This window comes from Ischnura elegans, chromosome 3, assembly GCF_921293095.1.
Source record: "Ischnura elegans chromosome 3, ioIscEleg1.1, whole genome shotgun sequence".
Classification (NCBI taxonomy): domain Eukaryota; kingdom Metazoa; phylum Arthropoda; class Insecta; order Odonata; family Coenagrionidae; genus Ischnura; species Ischnura elegans.
In genome coordinates, this window is record NC_060248.1 from 60,112,923 (window position 1) to 60,135,190 (window position 22,268).

Below are 22,268 nucleotides of genomic sequence, written 5' to 3' on the forward strand. Positions count from 1 at the left end.
CAGGCTACGTACGGGGGAGATAACGGATGTCCCGTAACGAACGAAAGGATAGGTGCTCTGCTGATTGCGATATTTAGAGCATTGAAACCGAACTCATGTTTGTTTGCGGGTGCTTCTTAACCCGGGAGTAGTCGCGCCTAACATGTAGCCTTACGTGGTCGCTGCGGGTCACTCTGACCCGCACTAAAAGAAATTGTTTTAAAGCTTAATTTACATTTTTGTTTTTTTTATAGCTTTATACATTTCAGTTCCAAGGTATAAAAATTCAAACCATGTGTTTAAAAAAGACATTTTATTGCTTTTATATTTTTTTCGGAATTAAAGAAAAAGTATCACAAAAAATGAGATTTTTGTCATAGTACAAGTTTTTTAGTAATTTTACGGCTAACTAGCTTACTTACAATAATTTTTCACTCTTTAATATTGAACATAGGTTATAAAGAAATAAAAGATAAATATATGGCTTATTGTTATAAGGAAAAGTTTTCAAGTTATTGAAGCATGAAAATGTTGTACATATTTTCTTCAAAAAAAAACGAAATATCAATGAGCCATGGTTTATCACATAGATTAAAAGAAAACTTCCACTATTACTTCATAATATTTTTCCAATAAGAACTAATATATACTTCCACAACTTTATGTCACTACAAATGTCCAGTTATTGGTTTAGTTGCATCCCAAAGTCAGTATAGTTGAGGTATCTTGGCCACGCGTGAACCTACAAAACACACAACTTGATTAGATACACAAATTTATTTTTTATAAAAGCACATCAAAACTTTCAGGTGTAAAAATATTGTGTAGTTCCTATGTGTATAATATAAAAAGCTCACCATTTATTCCATGTCAATACAGTTGAGACAAGTGGGCTTGGAGTGTTAGCCACAGACAGGGATGTTGCATGACGCACAGTTGTGAGCCGACTTGTTGCCTTGACGGTCGCTAAGTCCACACCGCTTTCTCTTGTTCAGGACTTCTACTGGAGGGCGAACAATGTCTTCTTTTAGTATGTCCAAAATATTGATACGGGTTGACTTTGACAGAGATCCTTGAAGACGAGTTCTAAGGTGAGGTGTAACTAGTTCCGTAGCCAACTCTTTGAGCCATTTCCTTCGTACAAGTTTTCTTTCTTTGTTATTTCAGGAGCAAATGATGAGAGAGTTTAGTCCTATGATGTCTAAAATATGGTAAAATGCTGTGAGGGGCCAACAATTTGTCTTTCTGGCGACAGAGTAATTGTCACACATTTCATCAACCACATCAACTCCTCCTTTTGTGGCGTTGTAAAATGTTATTATCTCTGGTTTCTTTTGATCTCCTGTGGCATTGTCAATACTTTTACTGTGATGCATGGTGGAGGTCAATAGAACAACCTTGTTCTTATTTGGGACATAAGATACGAGTGTTGTCAAGTTTTTGGCAAAACCAAAAATTGACGAGTGTACTTCTCGATTCTTAGTTCTCAAAAACTCTGAAGGTATCTCTTTTTTGTTTTTCCTGATTGTCCCAACTGTGGTGAGTTTTTGATTTTGCAAGAGATCATTAGAAAGGGCAGTACTAGAAAACCAGTTATCATAAGTGACGTTTCTGTTGCTTCCACTTATCGGTTCAACAAGCCTGACTACTACTGGAGATGGTGTTTGACTTATGTGTTCATGAGGTCCCGGGCGTTGTTTTCCAAGATATACTTCCATGTTGAGTGCATAAAATGTTCGTGAGTCAACCAATGAAAACACCTTCAAACCATATTTCGCAGGCTTATTCCGCATATACTGCCTGAAACCGCACCTTCCACGGAAGGCCCACAACATTTCGTCAATTGTTGTGTACCTACTCACCAACAGAAAAGTTTGATTTACATTCCTTTACAACAAATTCAAAAACATCCCTGAAAGGTGCTAACTTGTCCACTTCCATCCTCTGCACTCGGGTTCTTTTATCATCGAATCTTAGCATTCGAAGCAAAAATTTAAATCGATTCAAAGACATTACACACTTGAATAGACGCACTTCTTCCCACAACTCTTCTGCGTTCAGATGTGAAGCCTTCAACACACCTGCGTAATACAATAAACCCAACAGGGCTTTAGTTTCTTCAACTATAGTGTTTTTAGTCACGATCTCGGCCATATTTGGTGGTAACTTTAATGAAATGAAAGACGCGTAAAGATACTTAGTGGACTGTATTAACAATAGAAATGGTTCACATAACAGAATAGATGCTTCTCGGTTGATGTCACGCCAAACACTGCCCCCTTGTCTCTGAAGGTGCAGCCCTTGCACTAAGTCATGTCACACCAGGGCCTCCACCCCCGACCCCACGGAAGGCCCCTAACCCAGTCCTCAACTCATACATCCATCATCGCGACCTCCACTCACCCCAACCCTAAGGTCCAAACCACAATTTTTGACAACGCTAATGGTCGCTGCGGGTCAGGGTGACCCGCACATGCACGACTAGGTCAACAAACGAGTGGAAACTGAAGAAACTCAACAGGGTATGGTAGCAGGGTTTTAGAGAAGCAGCTACACGGAAAGTGAAGACCGTTCGTTACTTTGCACATACAGGACAGATATAAATAGTTGCGTGCGGGTCGGAGCGACCCGCGGCGACCACTCCCGGGTTAACACTCTTATTGCCACCTACTTGGAGTGATACTGGCGAGAAACGCCAAAGGCATTTAAATTAAATATAGCATATTTGAGAAAAAATTTGTCATTTTTTGGGGTATCAACATGCTGTTTTAATGTCACTCTTATTGTATTAAATTTTAACAGTTTAATTAATACTGATATTTTATTCAAGATTTTAGTTGTTGCATAATTATAAATTAGAATAATTAACTACCTCAAAGCCAATATTTCGGCTGAGAAGAAAAAGCCGATATATCGGCCCGCGGCACTAAGACAGTTAGCGTTTACATCTACAACTAACCCGCTATCCTCATCTAAAGGCGTTCGGCGGAGATGGTCAGGACACTAGCCTGGAAAAGAGATGACGATGTACGCTGTGTTTTGACTATGGCCTAGTTCTAATTAAGGTCCTGTTATTGTCCGTGAGAATAACGGATTAAGGTATTCGGGGAAGCGTGGTAGCGTGATGGCTAAATCTTTGAGCTTATGAATGAAAGATCCTGGATTCAAATCCCGGGTGAAACCTTTGGACACTTGCGACAAAAAACCTCGCTCTTCGAGGTGACCCATTGTGTTAGGAGCGGGTGCTTCTACACTTTTATGATGTGAAGTTAGCGTTAAACGGAACATGATGGAGCCGTAACCTTAACTTAAGAATATTTGAAAGTTACATCAAAGTAAAGTAGTTCAGAGAGACGTTTGTAATACTAGAAGAATTCATTAGCTCCACCTTTTATTACCCGTTAAATTATAATCAGGCATTTTTAAAACAGGCCCTTAATGTCTGAAATTCACTCTATTTTGGCTTCAGCTAGAGTGAGTTCTAACCTCATCAATCCATACCAAACTTAGTGTCGAGCTACTCAATGAGTGATATGTATCAGTTCGTCAACGTATCTCTGTTATCTTATCACTTCTGTCTGAACTGGAAATCAGTTCGGTTCTAAATTCGTATCCTCTGTTTCTATGAAAGATGTCACTTTTTAATTTTCAAGCAATCTAATCATGGCGTATATTCCTCGAGTCTCTATCGGTTCCCAAGGTAAGCCTTGTGGAAGTTACGTTACCCACTCTGTTCTTTCGCAGTAGTTTTTTAAAAGATTGCGATCCTTTGCATTGTGCACAAATATTTCAAAAGAGGATCCTCGAGTCGGTCTCTAAATTTGATGTCACCCACCGCGCATTTAAATGGGTTTACAAAAGTCGCCACTGACGGACAACGTGATCCGAGTTTCACGGGGTTAAAAGGTATAATTAGGGGTGTTAACCGAACTTTAAATACATGATGATGCGGTCTTTCATATTCATATCTTACAAGTGCTATTCCTCGCAATTGCAAAAATTATAATTCAAAATATTTGAAAAAAGTGGATCGCATTGCACTCATCACCGCGCCGCGGATATTTTTGAAAGCCGATGAAAATGCGACTGAAGTAGCAACAGAAATCAGCCTTCAATGGGATGGAATTGGGCCTCCTCTATGCAGTCCTCTTGGTATTGTGTATTGTTTGTGGAAAAAGTTTATCAATTTCAGGTGTGAAAAAATTGAATGAATTTGTTTTTACTTTTAATATGAAGTACGTTTGGAAAGTTAGTTTTGTTTTGAAATAAAAAAGAACAAGTAGAAATACTTCAAAAATATTTATCGCACAAAACTTTACCTCTCTTACACTATTTTTTGTTGTAGATCCCGTGATTTTCCAGGAGTTTGTCAGAGCGTGGCACAGGTTTTTGTGTACCCATTTCGTAGAATGGTGTTGTCAGTGTAGTCATCCATGAGGTAACATGTTCTTTCGGCTCTTCGTCGCTGTTTTACCGATGACTTTTACTGATAGACTTTTCGGCGCTAAGTGAAACAATAAATATAGATTTTTATTGCGAGACAATTAAGAAACTGCGCCGCGAAATACAGAACCATCGCCGAGGAATGCTCACAAAAGGCATGGTTTTCATTCGCGACAATGCCTGATCACGCATTGCGAATGTGACGAATGTGACACGCTATGAAAAATGCCTTGAAGATCACGGGATCTACGTCGAAAAATAGTGTAAGAGTGGTTGAGTTTTGTGCAATAAATTTCTTTGAAGTATCTGTACTTGTCCTTTTTTTATTTCAATACGGATCTTAGTCTTTAAACGTACCTCGCACAATCTTCCCTTCATTTCGTCTTCCCTTGAGAATAATTATTCCGAATCGATACCTTCCCTCATGCGTTACAGTACAGCGCACGTTCCCAACTCTTCTGGTGGTGTTGAGTTTTATTTCATGGTCTCGCTTGTTCGGATCGGGAGTCTTCTCCATGAACGGTTGGAAGTGGCGGCGTTCTCTTTGAGGTTGATTCAAGTGTAAACTGCTTGAGGCTTCCACCCGCCGAGGCTACAACCTCACTTCCCGCACTGGATGTGGTCATACGATATGCCAGTGACGACCCGACCCGGTGGTGGAGTTGATTTAGTGCGATGTAGCAGTTAGAATTTTTGCTCTGATGCTCCACGCGTAGCCTCCGAGATTTATAGGCCGTAATATCCGAATTTCGGTTTTCTTCTGTTTGAAATCAGTCGGCCTGTTGTTGTATACGTCCTTATAGGTGTACTATGCAAATTTTCTTATGTTACGTATATTATCATTAAGGTATTCTACCGATTAAGGTAGGTTTCCATGGAGTGCTTAAGAGTAATTCCGGGAGCCTCCCCTTCCATCATGCACTGCCCTTTTCAATTCACAATAAGACCTACTCCCTTTCATTCTATCTAAAAATCCTATTCTTTTCCTTCCTCTCCCGCATTTACCTAACATTCTACCCTCTAACACTGTTTTAACATCCCCTCCCCGTTAAGTACTCGCTCCGTCCATACCTTCTGTCTCCTCATTACGTATATAATTTCTGTTTAACATTGATCATAGTTATCAAGTAATTTATACCAATAGCTCATTAATCGTGGATTTCTGTATAACAATTATCATAGTTACAAAGTTATCACTACCGATAGCTTATGAAGCGGCTGTGTGATTTTATCCAATTAATTGGCAACGTACTTTAAAGAAGCACGTCGATCGGTAATTTTATCATTTACCGTTTGACCGGTTATTTTATCCTTCGGATTCCGTACTGCATTTATGCTTGAAATTAAACAGATCCCATGATCCTCTTATGATTGCGCCATTGGAAGCGAGTTCTCCGTCGTGAAACCATGGCGATTCTTGATTCCCCGCTCGAGTCGAAATATTGACCGGATCGGAATAATTTCTCTTTCGAAAAAAGGAAACAAGTATGAACCCAAATGGTGAGACGCCGCCTTTCATGGGTCGCATCGCTGACCATCCTTCCACGCGTTTACTTTTGAGTAAGAATAGGTAATTAAGGTCATCACGCCTCTTTTCTTTTCGCGTGAGTGATTTTTGCAAATTATTATTATTTTCTTACAAAGCGTTGCGTGTTACCCCGTGTGGAAAGTTTTTCGTATGCCCGAAAAAGAAATGCTGGATGTTCTTGGGGAAGTTGCCGAGGAAGCCTTTTTCATTTCTGAATTATTATCCTTCCGGTCCTTTATTTCTTTGGGATATCACCTTTCTTATTTAATCCAGGCGGAAAGAGAGACTTAGTTAGCATTTTTAGCGTGTGAATTTTGAATTGAAGGAAGTCGGAAAAGTCATTGTTGCGAGTCAGAAAGCGGAACTTGGAGAAAAGAAAGGTCGACATTCGGGCTGAAACTCTTGCGTGGCAAGTTTTAGTTTCTTTCCGCTCATACATTGACGTCATTAGAAAGATTGAAACCAGCGATGTGATAATATTGATAATAAATTCATTGTCATAGCATAATAATCTGCGGGAAATCGTAGGGTTTCTTTTTTTTTCATAGGGAAATATTTCCTTTATGTATTAACAATAATTTATGGTTTCGCTAGTAGCGGCGCTCTTCGCCACAATGACGGTGTTGAGATTTCCCTATCCTTTCCCTGGAGGCGTCGTCGGGCTCTCATCGCGGCGGCGCCTCCTATGCTTTTTTCCTTCCTCTGTCCTTCCCCTCCTGATGTGTACGGGTGAGAAGTCTCGGACTTACAGACCGGGCCCTTGGGAGAATAACCCTGCGAGCCCGCCCTGGGTTCATGTTTCACCTATCATAGCATAAATCCTTTGGAATATATGAAGTGTACGTTTACTCAATTGGACTCCTTAATATGTTAATATGGGGTAATGTAAGTAATAAAATGAGAAAAATATCTTATTGAATAAATGAAACAACAAAAGAGTAAGTACAGTATAAAACCAAAGTCATCAAAACGAAACAAAACGTTTCGATTCGGAATTTTTAAGTGTGTAATTCATGTAAAGTAGAGTTTCAGTTTATTTCATGCATCATTTCAGTCTGTTCTACATTTGTTGTAATGAAGTAAAAGTATTCGAATTACTTTTTTCGGTGACACTTTGATAATTTTAAATTTTAATCGATACTTAAAATAAGTACTTTTTGATTGTGACCAAATTTTGTGTGATTAAACATTACATTTCAGTAATCAAAAGTGAAGATTTGAATTCCACGTGCGCTGAGCGGAAGACAGTTCAGGCTGATTTTACTTCATCCACAGGTGTAAATTTTGGGTAGACCATTGACCATGCCTAAATAACGTAAATCAAATATTTAATCATTATTTTATACAATGGCTTTAAATAATTATGAAAATGCAGTTTTCATATCAGTCCTTTCTGTCAGAAAATATTTACGGAGGAAATAGTTATTGTAGAGTACACACTCTGAGAAAATATTGACAGCTATTGCCTAATACAGAGGATCAGAATTAAAATTAATTGTGGTGGTAATCCTATGGATTGCTTTTGCACTAGGTAATTTTTAATTAATTTCAAAATTGATAGTGTAATTTCCCGATTTCCCATCACTGATTGAAACCAAGTTAGCCACTATAAGTACTGCTGCTTCAATCCGATCCTACCCTTTCAAAATCACTTCAACTACTGGGGTATATTGGTGTTAGTCGAACAATAAGACTAACTTATCTATATTTGTCACTACCCGTGAAATTCCACTGTCTTCGGAAACTCCCGAAACCGAATACTCGAAGTCAGTCAGGCCAGCAATAGCTCTGCTCTGAATGTATGGAATTCGCACGGCTGTGGCCGAGTCCGGGGGAGCTCCGTACTAACCTGTCGAAATAAACTTTCGGTTTGAATCACTGTGTGATTGAGTGACCCATGCTTGCCGAGCAATGTAAAGATACTGAATTGTTGAATTTTGACACGATAGAATGAAATTGATAAGACGCCAGAATTTGTTGAAGGAGCGTAACGGTCTATTCATGTATGTGTAGTCGGTCTTTGTGGAAGTCACAGTATTCAAACATATGTATCTTTAAAGTTTTAAAATATTTTATGTGACGTGCAAGTATGCTAAACCACCAGCATTTTTTATGTTTTTATTCGGTTTCCATTCTTGTTGCATTATTTTATGTTTTTGTTTCCATTCGGTTGTCGCCGATTTGTGCCTTAGTATTTTTAACTTTAAGTGTTAGACCACGGATCTATATTATCCGAGAAAGCTTATATTATCCGATTTTAAAAACACTTTCAATGAGGAATTCTGCTATAAATACGCGTGGAACTACATCTGCCGTCCCGAGCTAGTGTTCGCGTCAGTAAAGTTGAGAGACGGGTTTAGTGGTGCATTGAAATCATTTGGAATGACCCTTTGTGTATGATGAAAAAAATAGGAACTATGATAGTTACTTTTGCCGATGAGGATGTGTATTTTTGCGTTTATCGGGGTTTTAAACGTGCTATTCAGCCATCGAAAGTGTATCTCGTCTGAAAGTGGATGCTTTTCTCGAGGAAGTCCCTCTTTGCATCCGTGCGGTAAACCGTCATTGCCTTTTTTTTTAGACTACTTCGATGGTCGTAACTTGAGCTGCACTCTGGAAGGAAACTTGCTCAGCTAATTGCGCAACACAGGCGTCTCCTTTTTGCTTGTAAGTTATGATCACCATGCCTGCGTAATGTGACGTCCCTACGTCACTGAGTTTCCATTCCGCGCTCAATACACACTGCTATTTCCACCATGCTGTAGAGAACTTGAAGTAAAACGATTTTTTTTACATTTTTTTGTACCATCACGTACTCTTAGCGCCGAATAATATGTATGGTTTTTGGCACGATATGATCGGTATTCTTAATATTGTTAAAATAGACATCCTTAAATTGTTGACGATGCCATCTTTAAACAAAGTGTGAATGACTGTACAGTGATAAATGTGTCTGGTGTCACACCGTGGATAAGCGAATGGCAAGCGAATTATCGATAGTTCGTTTTTATTTGGTGAAAAAGCCAAATGAAAACGAACAAAATAATATCAGGTGTTATTAAAAGTAGATAAATAATAGTTTTGTCCATATTGTTATCATTACTTTTGATAGCGCTTCGCATCATCTATTCCATCGACAACAATTCTATGCCACTCACGCTGGTCATATTATTTATATCCATCGATATTAGATTACGTCTCCCTCATCGATGCATTGAAGGGAATTGGGACCCATTTGTTGTAATCGGTTGAAGTACCGCCCAGATAATTCGCTGGGTAAACACGAAATCGTACAAGTTCCCTCGTGAACCTTATCCTTTCTCTGATAAGAAGCTGTACTGTTTGGGAAATTGTAATTATAACCTTTTCCTTTCTCTGGTAAGAAGCTGTACTGTTTGGGAAGTTATAATTGCATGGTTTACCTCTAAGTATTATTTATCCCCGTATAACTGATTTTATTAATGTAAATGTTAATTCGTTTCAATTTTCCTGCAACTTATAAGGTGTGTTCAGAAAATGAAGGGAATTTTAGTTTTTTTTATAAATATTTATTTATTTGTCTAATGTTGTCGCTAGCATAATAGTGCCCATTGTATATTATGCACTTGTGCTAGCACTTCTTCCAATCCTCGTGACTTTGATCCTTGGGATAGCTCTTTCAGCGATTCCTTTTAACTCTTCCAGCGCTTTTAGTTTTTCTTTGTTTTTTGAAACGGGAAAAAGTCACACGGAGCCATTTCTGACTATTATGGAGGCTGGGGCATCGTTGCGGTTTTTTTTTTTTGCCAAAAATTCACAAACATGCAATAAAGAGTGAGCCGAAAATGCTCATCTCAGAAAAGCACGTCTAACCTTAGCGGCTGCAATAAAGTAAAAAGTAACAGCTGAAAATTGTACCATATTTAAGGGGCGTGCATACTAGCATAAAAAAACTAGACAATTGGGCTCCCCGAGCCCGCGAGAATTTTAAAACTTTAGTTTTGAATACACCTCGTACAATTTGTGCCAGTGAACTTCGTTGATTGACGCCTGCGCGAACCGTGACGTCAAAGGACAAGTCATGCAAGGAGGACATTACCATTATAATTGAGCTTGTCTGGATAAAGCGGAGAATCGTTAGCAAAGAGCTATTTGACAGTGATTTTGATACGAATGGAGTTATTTCGTAATATGTTGATCACTCACGCAACTAATTGGAAATCCCTTTGTACACAATCGGAGTCAGGGAAAGCATTTATATTTTTTTAATTATATCGAATGAGAAGATTTTAGCCTCATTTTAGACTTAACAATCAAGGTAAAGACCACTTAACTCCTCATGTGGCACTCGTTCGCTTACGATTTTTTTCCTGTGGGGATATTAATCTTTGCAGCTGCCGCCGAGTTTCGTTATCAAGTAAAGCCATCGTCTATGCACCGTTAATTCGGAGAGCACCTGTCAACTCACTTCGGCCTTGGCAGACATAAGTGGGCGGGTACGGATTGTACTTACATGCGTAGCTAAACTAATGCTGAAAATGAGTCTTTGTGAAGGGCACTTCATGAACTGCACTCCGTCCGTCGGATGGTACGCTGAGCCGTGGTGCATTTGGCGCCTTTCGTCAAGAATAGGGTAATGACGACACCGGGTGTCTCTCCACCCTTCTTTCCCTATCCTTCCCTAATCATAATCAACACTGGTCAGCTATCATAAATGGTTGTGACGCTGCTCTTAACTCAATTCTCCTATCAGCTAATCTTCTCACACCTACGTGTTTCTTCTCTTACACAACCATTTTTACCTATTCCATGTATTTTATTCGAGTTCTTCCTTTTCCGTCCTTGCCATGTATTGTCCCTCCACGATTGTCTTCATCTGGCCATGAGTTCTCAAAATATGGCCTATAATGTTATTCCGTCTTCTTATCAACGTTTTCATGAGGTTTATCTTCACCTCTACTATTCTTGGGACCTCTTCATTACTTACACGGTCGATCCGCTTCATCCTCATCATTCTTCTGTAGAACCACATTTCGAAGGCCTCCACGTTTGATTTCTCCGCGGTTGCCATCGCCCATGTCTCTCGTACGTAGAGAAGCACTCTCCAAATTTAAGTTCTGATAATTTTTTACCTTAGCTGTATGCTTAAATTTCCCACTATAAGTAGATCTTTCTTTGGGTGGAATGCTCTCTTCGCTTGGGATTTTGTGTTAGTAATTTCTTTCTTGCATCTCCCATCGCTAGTTATCCTGCTTCCCAAATAAAAGAATTTAATTCACCTCTTCCAGTTTTAGTTTCCCTGTTTTTATGTTAATCTGGACTTCTTTTCTTCTGCTACGTACTAGTATCTTGGTTTTCTATCCTTCCCTCATGGCGCCAATTCCCTTAGCTGTGGTCCGCCTCTTCCAAATATGACACCTCCGGAGAAGTGGACTCTTGAAAAGACATGGTTGCTGCTTTGAAACAATTAAATTTCTACACCGTGAGTGGGGCATTTTGCTTTTCGTACTGTAGAAGAATTATAAACGTGAAGAGGGATCGACATCGAGGGAGGGACAATTAAAGAGCACAAGCGTCATCTCCGACTTTGCCAACCATCAAAATCGGCAGTCGCGGAGCATGCCATCAACTTCGACCAACTCCATACAATGGGAAGAAACTAAAATCCTCGGCCACTCCAAGGGTTGCTGGCACGAATATTACAATGGAGGATCTTCATTTAGGCCTCTAAAAGTGTTGTCACCCACCGCGAATTTAAATGAGTTTACAAAAGTCGCCACTCGTGTCGCTTATGGACAATTTGATGCGAGTTTCACGGGGAATAAGGTATAATTTTTACAGTCTTTATATCAACTCACCAACCTGTCTGTTTGTTTGTCTGTTTGTTTGTCTGGTACAAATCTTGTAACTCAAATTTGACTCACTTCCTGTGAAGCAAAAACGCTGAAATTTTGCACACTTCTTCATTTCCGATGACAATACATGAAAATATAACTTTTTCTCTCCAACCCCCCTTTAACCACCCCCCAGTCAACCCCCCCCCAAAACATGTTTTTGATCTAAGAAGTTCCAAATGGTCGATTTTCGTGTTTCGTGGCATTTTTAACATAGGGGTACGCATTTAAAAGCGTAGGGGTGGCATTTTGAAACATAGGGGGCTTACCATTCACTGAAAATTTAATAAATATAGTGACTTTTTTAATACGTCACTTTTGGTTTTTCGGGGTCACTGAGTTTTTTTGCTTTGTGTCATATATAAACGTTGCTCATCCCCTGTAATCTAAATATAAAGGCTGGTTTTTAAAAAAATTTTTTTTATAAGAGCTTATTATAATAATAATAACATAACCTTATTTCACTCATATGCTATTACATTACAACATAAAACCCTTTAAAAATGGTGGAATATATAGGTACTCCTTGTGAAATCGTTTTGGGGCTACGATCTTACACTGTTTATACAGGACTGGTGCTATCAAGGCATGACAAATAAATTTCTTTCGTTGAATTCAGTGATATTTTTTTATTATCCTTTGCATTCAATTGTGATATTCCAGTAATATACCTGCACACAATACTATTACCATGGTAACCAGGGGCGCAGCTAGGAATTAAGGCTGGGGGGGGTTTCGGTGAAACTAATACCGGCGTGTGTGGGGGTATGGAATACCCACCAGGATAAGCGGTAGGTGCAATATTAATAACTTGCGGAATTTTAAGATAAATGGTTGAAAATGGTGAGTTTTACGGCTTTGTGATGGATATTTAATAATCCTTACACTATTCTATTAGTAATATCAATCCAATTAAGTAAAATGGATTAAACTTAAAAAATTCTCTGAGCTCTGGGGCGTGGGTTTTATCCCCCAAACCATCCCCCCTCGCTGCGCCACTGATGGTAACTAACTTGGTCTGTTAACTAATACACATGGTAACTAACTTGGGGTGGTAAATAATTAGGGATGTTAACCGAAATTTATGTACATGATAATGTGATCTATCAAATTCATAACTTTTCAATGCCATTCCTCGCAATTAACAACATTATAAAGCGAAATATTGGAAAAAAGGATAACGCATTGCACTCTTCACCGCGCCGCGGATATTTTTGAAAACCGATTAAAATGCGACCGAAGTGGCAACGGAAATCAGCCTTCCATGGGATGGAATTGAGCATACTATATGCAGTCCCCTGGGTCGCTGGAATCGTCTTAGTCGGTAATCGAAATACGGCTATCCGAAAAAAACTTCAATGGAGACGAGTGGTTCAGCTTGAGTAGGTCGTGGAACCCGATCTTGAAAATGGCGGGAAAACTAACTCCGCCAATCAAAATTGATGATGTTATCTTCGAAACGTGCCGACGCACAGTGGGCTGAAATCGAAAAAAGCTGTACAAAACCTCGAAAATGATTTTGTTGCGTATGGAAGTTGAAACTTTGCACAGTTGTTGCCAACACATTAGTGCATTTTTTGACGCAATATGTTTTTCATAGGTTGATTTTTTGTATAAAATACATAGCCTCAAAGTTGAACAAATTTGGCGCAAATTGCCCGCTTTGAATTTTTTTCGAAATTCAGCACGTTTAAGCTAATGTCACACCTTTAGTAGTAATTCAATAGCAACAAAAATTTATAAAATTGTTAAACGGTTTGTTAGCATTGATTACCATTAACTTTCACGACTTAGTTGTTGTATTTGTGACCAATACGATACAAAATGGCGGACCCCGTTTTTCGTCGAATTTTAGGGTTTATGTAGGATTTTAAAAAAAGGATCACCGAGTTACCTCGAGATATTTACACCACATATACAACAAAGTATATAGATTACGATAATCGGAATTGCAGCTGCGACCACCTGCGACGCCGAAATTAAGATCGATTTTTCGAACGTGCGGCACCGTCCGGAGCTTGCTGCTGGCCACGGGAATTGCCGTACTCGACGGATGTTGGATAGTGAATCATTTTAAGCAAATTTATTGTATAAAAGCTATGATATATTATTACTGCATTTATTTTCCTTTTGTTATAACCTGATTTCTTTACTGTCTTGCAATATTTATAGTCGATGCAGTACAAAATGGCGGACGCTAATTTCAGTAACATTTTTGCCCGTGTGTGGCTATATAAAAAGAAGGACACCGAGTTGCTCTCAGATATTTACATCGTAATTGCATCAAGCCTCTTAGAGTCTCCATCCACAGAAATAATCTGCGACCGTTCGCAACAAACAAAATAAAAATCGATGTTTCTACCGTGCCGCGCAGTCCGCGGCTGCTCCCTGGGCGGATGGAATGTCGTGACGCAGCGTACATTATAAAACGCTATGAATGCATAGTCTTTGTTGAGGATGTATTTAATGTTATTATTAACAGTACAGGCTTTTAGGCTTTTTTCTCAGTCCTTTCATTTTGATAAAAGGTTATCAATGAATATCTAAATAACTGTTGAACTTTCCCCAGCCGCGTATTGGTCACAAATACAACAACTAAGTCGTGAAAGTTAATGGTAATCAATGCTAACAAACCGTTTAACAATTTTATAAATTTTTGTTGCTATTGAATTACTACTAAAGGTTTGACATTAGTTTAAACATGCTGAATTTCGAAAAAAAATTCAAAGCGGGCAATTTGCGCCAAATTTGTTCAACTTTGAGGCTATGTAATTTATACAAAAAATCAACCTATGAAAAACATATTGCGTCAAAAAATGCACTAATGTGTTGGCAACAACTGTGCAAAGTTTCAACTTCCATACTCAACAAAACCATTTTCGAGGTTTTGTCCAGCTTTTTTCGATTTCAGCCCACTGTGCGACGCGTCGGCAGCGATGGAGATAGAGGAGATTACCCGGATGAAATCCCGAGAAGAATTTACTGCCAATGATAGACGGGATCCAGTGGCGTAGCCAGGAATTTCGTTCGGGGGGGGGGGGGTCCAAAACCAGGGGGGAAATTTTTTAAAAACAGGGTACTAATTAGAGGGTTTTAAAATAATTTTAACACTTTTCATAATCGAAAAAACTTCATTTGCTACGGAAATATTATGTAAATTTATAATTTTTTAATATTTCATTTTCTTTTACAAAGGAAAAATAATTGTATTTTGATACTTCGGGGGGGGGGGGTGTCTGGACCCCCACTGGCTACGCCACTGACGGGATCGAAGACACTTGAATTTTATTCACCATCGACCCGGAGCAATGAAAATATTTTCTCGCAGAGTGCTTTACTTTATTTTTCGCTAATTTTTCCATGAACAGGCCATTATTGTGGACGTAGTGGACGTCTGTTAATTATGCGCAGAAGAATATTGGTGATAGTGGCAGTGTCTGGCGCGGTCAGCTGCGTATTGTAAACAGGAAACGCGGATGGGTGAGGATATATTTGGGCGGAGGGACGCTTCCGTGATATCCCTCAAAAGGTGCGGGAAATGAAGCGAACGCTCCGAAGCGGGAGGAAGGAGGTCAAGGAGAAGTTTGGAGAACTTGGACGATGTGGAAAAAACCTGGGGAAGAATTGGCGTGGCGGAGTGTTTGATTGAAATATGCCGCCGTTTGAAGTCCAGCGGCTCCTGTGAAGTGCTGAAAGACTACAGTACATAAGCAATTAGTATACTAATCATTTCCTAGTTTTAAAATAAATTTCAAGTTCGAAAAAAGACGTGGCATGCATATTTCACTCAGATGCATTTAAATCCACAACCTAGCGAAGATCTAACGACTTTTACATAACTGATTCGTAGGGATGTGCGCGTAGTACTTTTTGACCTCGAGTCAAGTATCGAGTCGAGTTGACCACTACTCGCGAGTATCGAGTTGAGTCGAGTATGGTAATTCTTGAATTAGGCAATACAGAAATGCATGCTTCAATATATTCTCATTTTTTCAATCCCTTTGCAAATTTTCTATTTGGAATGCTTAGGTTGATGTAAAAACGAACAAAAAACGAGGAACACTGACGGTAATTGGGTCAAAATTAGGAGATGAATGAAAATTACTGGGTCTTAAAGAGTTCCATAAGCACAAATGCTATGAAATAACCTCTAGCAATATATCGTCAATGTATGCATCCAAACTGCTCTGAAGACCCCTCAATAACGAAATTTGTACAATTGTGTTTAGATTGTATATGTAAGTGTTTAATGTAATATTTGATCCTTTCCTGTTCTCAAGCAGAGAATCCAATTGTTCTAAATGCTCAGACAGCACGATTTGACGTCTCCATGTTACAGAAAAAACCTTTCGCTACCCACTTGTATAGCTGGACAAGTACTTTCTTTTCTAAGTTGCAAATTTTGGGAACCTTGGGAAGTTTCATTAAAACTTACATCAACGACTTATATGCAACTTGAGCGTTCATGGAATTTTAGTGGACGAAGCGAACGAACTACATATAGAACTTACGATTAGCTTAAGCTGAGGGGATAAAAAAAGCTGTTTTCTTTATTTCTTCCTTCGTTTAATCAACCATACCAAATATTTTCTCTTAGTTCAAGAAGGAAACTATACGCAACAAAGGAATAAACGAAAATTAACTTAGGTCGTACTTCGTGCTGAAAAAGGCTAATAGATGGCACCATTAGTGACGTCAAACTACGGCATTGCCCGCTAAAACCTAAAAGTTGCATTTTTTTCATTTAAATCCTAGCAATTTTAACGTATTCCCTTGGCGTTTGAGTAAAGAGTGGGGTATAAAAGTATTGCGTAAGGAAGTATGAGCAATGCTGTGGTTCACTCCGATTACTCCGAATACGCCGCGGGGGCGGAAGACTCCGCGGCTGACGAAAACGTATTCGGCACCCACGTCGACTACTACAGTGGTTGACTGCTACATATACAAAAGCTGAAACTCCTAGGCCAAGGCATTAGAACGACTTATCGAATTTATAAACGATATTAGGACATGAGTTTCACGATAGTTTCTTCTGTCAGCAGATTTCTGAACTTACTGACCTCGACAGCTCTGTAACCGAAACTACTCGACTCGACAGTCGTAATACTACTTGAATACCTCGAGTCGAGTACCAACTACTCGAATTTTCGAGTACTCGCACATCCCTACTGAATTCGCAGGTTTCGACCAAGGTTTCCCGTCTTTATCAGGATCATCATCCCCTGGTATGGACATTGAAGCTTCATAACCTTGGTCCTCAATGAAATATTTTTGAGTGAAATGGAATACCTAATTTCACTTTTTCCAAAATAAAAATTTTTCGCATTCATTACTCGCAAACCGAATTGAAATTAACTAAAAATAACTAGTTATTTTTTTGTGGGTAGGTTTCTCATATTTTTGTATCCTGCACATTTCTCTCGCACCTGAAATGTATCGGACACGAAAAAACCCGAATGTAAACCCGAGAAACGTTCTTAAATATTATCCATTAGGAATTCCTCCTTTATAATTACCTCTTAATTTTTCAATTTAAACTAAGTCGACATGATCCCGCCACCCAATTACGTGAACTATCTTTATTGATTCCAATCGTTGTAAAAGGGTCGTCTAATTCCAGTGGTGAACCTTAATTGGTTTTACGGCCGCGTCATCGTGCGTTGCACCAGTCCAGTAGCTTCATAATCATCCCCTGATGTGGACTTTGCAGCTTCGAAACTTGGACTTAGCGAATTAATTTTTTACTGAAGCCACAAAATAATTAGCATTTTTATTTCCACTATGAGTCAGGTCAGTCAATTCACGTGTTAAACCACCATTACTTTCCTAGAACTTCCTCAAATCAACCGCAATCGACATAACTCAGGGAAAAATCCTGAGTCTCATAATGAGATTGCGTAAATTAAGCGCGTAAAATTCGTCGAAGGTTTGTGGTTTACCTCAATAAGTGAGAGTAATGTTTTCTGTGTAAGAATAGTTAGTGTTTTTTTGCATTTTGCAATCCTTAAGCATTTTTTCCTTAAACAAATTTATTTTTAATTTCGCAAATATCCCATAGTTTTCCCTCGAGGATTTGAGATAAAGGCGAGGCTATATCGATGCTGGCGCATGGTAACAACCGATGCAATTTAAAATTGCTATCGAAATGATGGTAGTGTTGGATGTTGGAGCCCGCAGTCTGGCTCCCCGCGCCAGGCATTGCTTCATGCCAGCTAACGTAATGTGTTATGCTTTTAGAAACGGATTAAAGCCTTTTGTGTTGCGATTGGTGAAGCAATTCATCCCCAGTGGTAATGAATGTTCTATTGCTGTTGCGAAACGTGCGTGGCCCGTGCGTAGTTCGTATATAAATATAAAAAATGGCCATCAGGCGCATCTTTTTTCCTCTGTGGTTAACTTTGTCAATTTAGAATATACCGCGATATCGGTTTTGTAATACGCATTAATTTCCATAATAGTCAAGTCATGTGGGTTGTGAATCGAATTATGTGCCTTTTTTTAAACCTTCGCTGACGCAGACCTTTATGACTCATGTAATTTTTATTATAAATCGTGATTTAAAATGATTATCTACCTCAGTTAGCAGGTCATATTTATTTTTTAACCCTACCCAAGTATATACCTATCTAAAAGTGAAGGTGGATCTTGTTGGTTTAATATTATACACCGTGTCTATGATGTACCCTTGATCGCATTGATTTCATAAAAACGTGTTCCACACCCCTTAATAATCTTTGTAGTATCTTTCCCAACGGCAATGCCTTTATTTTTCCCCACGAGATATCTCTTTGTAAAATATTTTTAAAACATCTCACGTCAGAATTTTAACACTTGTTGGTAATCGTATGTATGTTTACTAAGTATACTCGCCCATTCGAATTATACCACTGTGAAAGAATAAGTTTTGCGCTTTTTACTGCGAATTAGACGAATTCAAATTTCGCGGGTTAAATGACAGTGAAGAGTATTGGTGCAAATGTCAAAAAAGAGAATTATACCCAAACAGCACATTCCTTTTCAGTAACTTTATCCCTTAAATTGGTCAAAATTTGATCATTTTCTCTCTACTTGTAAAATATACCACCTCACTGAATGCTAGTCAGTGACCTTTTTTAAACCTATAATGATGTCGTATAATTTCCAGCGGTCGTCCCGCGAAGGGTTGGTTGGTGTAGTGAAATTTGATTTATTTTGGTAATTTTTATTGTGTTTTACCCGTCATAAGTAGAGGTTAGAAACTTGTAACATTTAACAGTAACATCATACTTTTTCTTTGGCATTTTACTTTATTTATGATTCCTGGTACTATAGGGTAATCATACAATTTGTAGCGATATCATATCTGATAGATTTTAAAAAATCTTAATGAAAAAGACGAATTGAAAAGAAAATTGTTGATTTCCTCGCAGATAGGAGCGTAATTCATTTATCCGTTATCATCATAATGCTAATTAGTCGTCTCCGTCATTGCTGTCAACCCCTCTCTTCCTGAAATAGTCTCGTCAGTATGGGGCTTGAAAAATTAATGCGAGGAGTAATTGTTGGTTTTTTCGTATCCGCGAGTCAGCGTGAATCCTAAAGTCAATAGTAATCAAATTTTTATTAGAAATAAAAATCCTGGTGTAAGTTAATTATCCTGTTGTCAAATATTAACTTTTTCACAGGTCTTAAGAATTGATATTTGATCGAGGAAAATATTGATTTTCTTAAAAAACTTATTGCAACAATTTCAGAGCTAATTATTTAATATGATTTATGTTAGCCACTTAAATCATTTTTTAACATAATATTTGTTTATGAATGGTGTTTTTTCTCAGTACTATTTTTTCTATGGTGGAGTTCTTAATGATTTCATGTTGTACCCTTGCAAATGCTGACACTTTTGTATGAAGTTTGGTAATTTGCCGTGTGGAATATTTTCTTGGTGCGATAGTACTCGCTTATGTATTGAGTGCACTTTCATTCGTCGTCGTTTCAGCCTCTTTTTATTGCCATGCCAACCGGTTCACTTAATCGAAGGTTCTCCAGAGTTGAAATCTCCATTCAGAGGCGAAAGGAGCCCAAGGTGGGAGACTGCACCACAATTCGTATTCCATCGGCACAGACGTCTATAAGTCACCCAGGCTCCCCGCCGTCGCTATCGTTGGTGGCTTGGTGTATGTACCCGAGATTACGAGAGTTAATTTATAAAATTGGGCTCAAGGTAGTTGTGCAGTAATCAAAATCTGAGGTCAAAATTGGATCTCCCTACGGAAATGTTAGCCTGGAAATGGAAAAAAATATTTGCAAATAATATGAATACATAGTAAAATATTTTATGATAAACCTGGTACTTGTTATACCTCGTTAGCATGCGCGTACAAATTGAAGTAGAAATAATCCATTGGCGCAGCGAGGGGAGGGGTTTTGGGGGATAAAACCCACCCCAGAGCTCACTGAAATTTTTAAGGTGAATTTATTTTACTTAATTGGATTAATATTACCCATATAATAGTGTGAGGATTAATAAAATATCCCCCAGAAGGCCATAAATTTAACCATTTAAAACCATTTATCTTAATTTTTTCTGGCGGAGGGTCTCTGTACCTTCCGCTTATCCTGGCGGGTATGCAATACCCCAAGCACCCCTGAAATCAAGCGCCTGACCTACCCCCCCTACCTAATCTACCCCCCCTAGCTTTAATTCCTAGCTGCGCCCCTGAAATAATCATCATGAAAACAAACGCAATAGCCATATTCAGCCAATCAGATCCATTTGATCCGTTACCTGATCTCGAATTTTGCCATTGTAGTCTTGTTCCCGCATGCACGAAAGCCGAACATTGCTGTTATTTATGTTTACTGTAAGTCCTGTACTGGAAGTTGCTGTTTTGACTATTTGATTTCTACCGTAGAGCTGTTATTGGAGGGATAATTTCTGGACTTTTTGCATCCATTAATCGAATTGAGGCCTAAATTCAATATTAATGAAATATTTCTCAAAATATGTGTACCGGTGGAAGTTAGTTATTTTTATTGACCGAATCAGAAAACTGTCATTCCTTCCTGTCTGATAAAGGTGGGGGCAAATCTCATTATTTCGACTTCACAATTCCGGCCACACGCGCTGATGTCAGAAGTCATTTTCTACAGCCTTTCCTTGACACTCCATACGTAATCTTCCACTTATGCTGAGAAGGGCATAAATAAAGACGACACTCAGGTTTATTCAGTGGTTAGTAGAGCGAGCTTCATCGGCGTATGTTACCTACCTATCTGCAGCTAATCCTTCCTCCTCTATAATTCCTCCAGCACCTCTCTTCTTGGAATTCGTTGATATGAAAATAACCATTTCTCCACCTCTCAGTCTATTGCACCATCAGTTTGTTTGTCCACCTTAAATCGCATATTCTGTGCGTGAAGCTCATTCTGGGACATAACCGCCGGTCTTTATTTTTGTTTGAAGTAGCGCATAAAAATAATCACCGAGAAAGATGGAGGAAGTAATACAAGAATATTAAAATAAAATAGTTTCAAAATAATGAAAGTTTTTGGATGTAAGGGGATTTAACGAACAGCATCTTGTCTTCAACTCTATCATCTGTTTATATATTTTTTTATTAAGATTTCTGTTTTGGGATATAATCGGTATATGTTTTTCATAGGTATCAGTTAACATTTCTTCACCAGTTAACCATTGACACTAATAGAATTGATACTTTCATATAAGCAATCTTCCCCTTATTAACCTGAATTTTAAATGGAAGTCCATCACTCCTCGTGATATTATAAATACAGCTAAGAATACGAAAAAATCATATAATAGGGACATTTATGATCTATTTAATTCACTTGTAATAGACACTATTGAATTCATTGCTGAGCCATTGAGTGCTCTCTTTAATTGTGGTCTTCAAAAGGGTGAGTTCCCCAATCAATTAAAATTATCTAAAACAGTTCCTATACATAAAAAAGGTGACAAAAACAATATCTCCAATTACAGACCAATATCTATTCTTCCAATACTGGGAAAGGTATTTGAAACTTTGATAAAGAACCAAATATATGAATTTTTCGATGCTAGTAACTTGTTTTCAAGTTCGCAATTTGGCTTTCGTAATGGAAAATCCACCATTATGGCTGTTTAAAATGTTGTAAAATATATTGTAAATGTATTTGAGGATAAGAATACAGTCTCAGTAACACTTTGTGATCTCAGTAAAGCTTTTGACTGTGTGGACCATTCCACCCTACTAAGAAAGCCCGTGTTTTATGGCTTTCAAGGAGTGGAATCAAAATTAATGCAGTCTCATTTAACAGATAGGTAACAATTGGTGGACATAAATGGGAACAGATCTGCAACTCATTCAATAAAATATGTAGTGCCTCAAGGCTCAGTCCTTGGCCCTCTATTATTTATCGTCATGATTAATGACTTATCAGCTAACGTGGCACCACAGTGTGTC

The 22,268-nt window shown here is 38.5% G+C and overlaps 1 protein-coding gene and 1 long non-coding RNA gene across 2 annotated transcripts in view; both read left to right on the top strand.

Moving 5' to 3' along the window:
• Positions 1–22,268, top strand: part of LOC124155878 (charged multivesicular body protein 7) — a 112,659-nt gene that overhangs the window by 62,618 nt on the left and 27,773 nt on the right. The gene's annotated exons all lie outside the window — the stretch shown is intronic.
• On the top strand, positions 1,001–1,959 carry LOC124155888. Its single transcript, XR_006864241.1, has 2 exons — positions 1,001–1,070; positions 1,147–1,959. It is a non-coding gene; the product is annotated as an uncharacterized LOC124155888 (long non-coding RNA).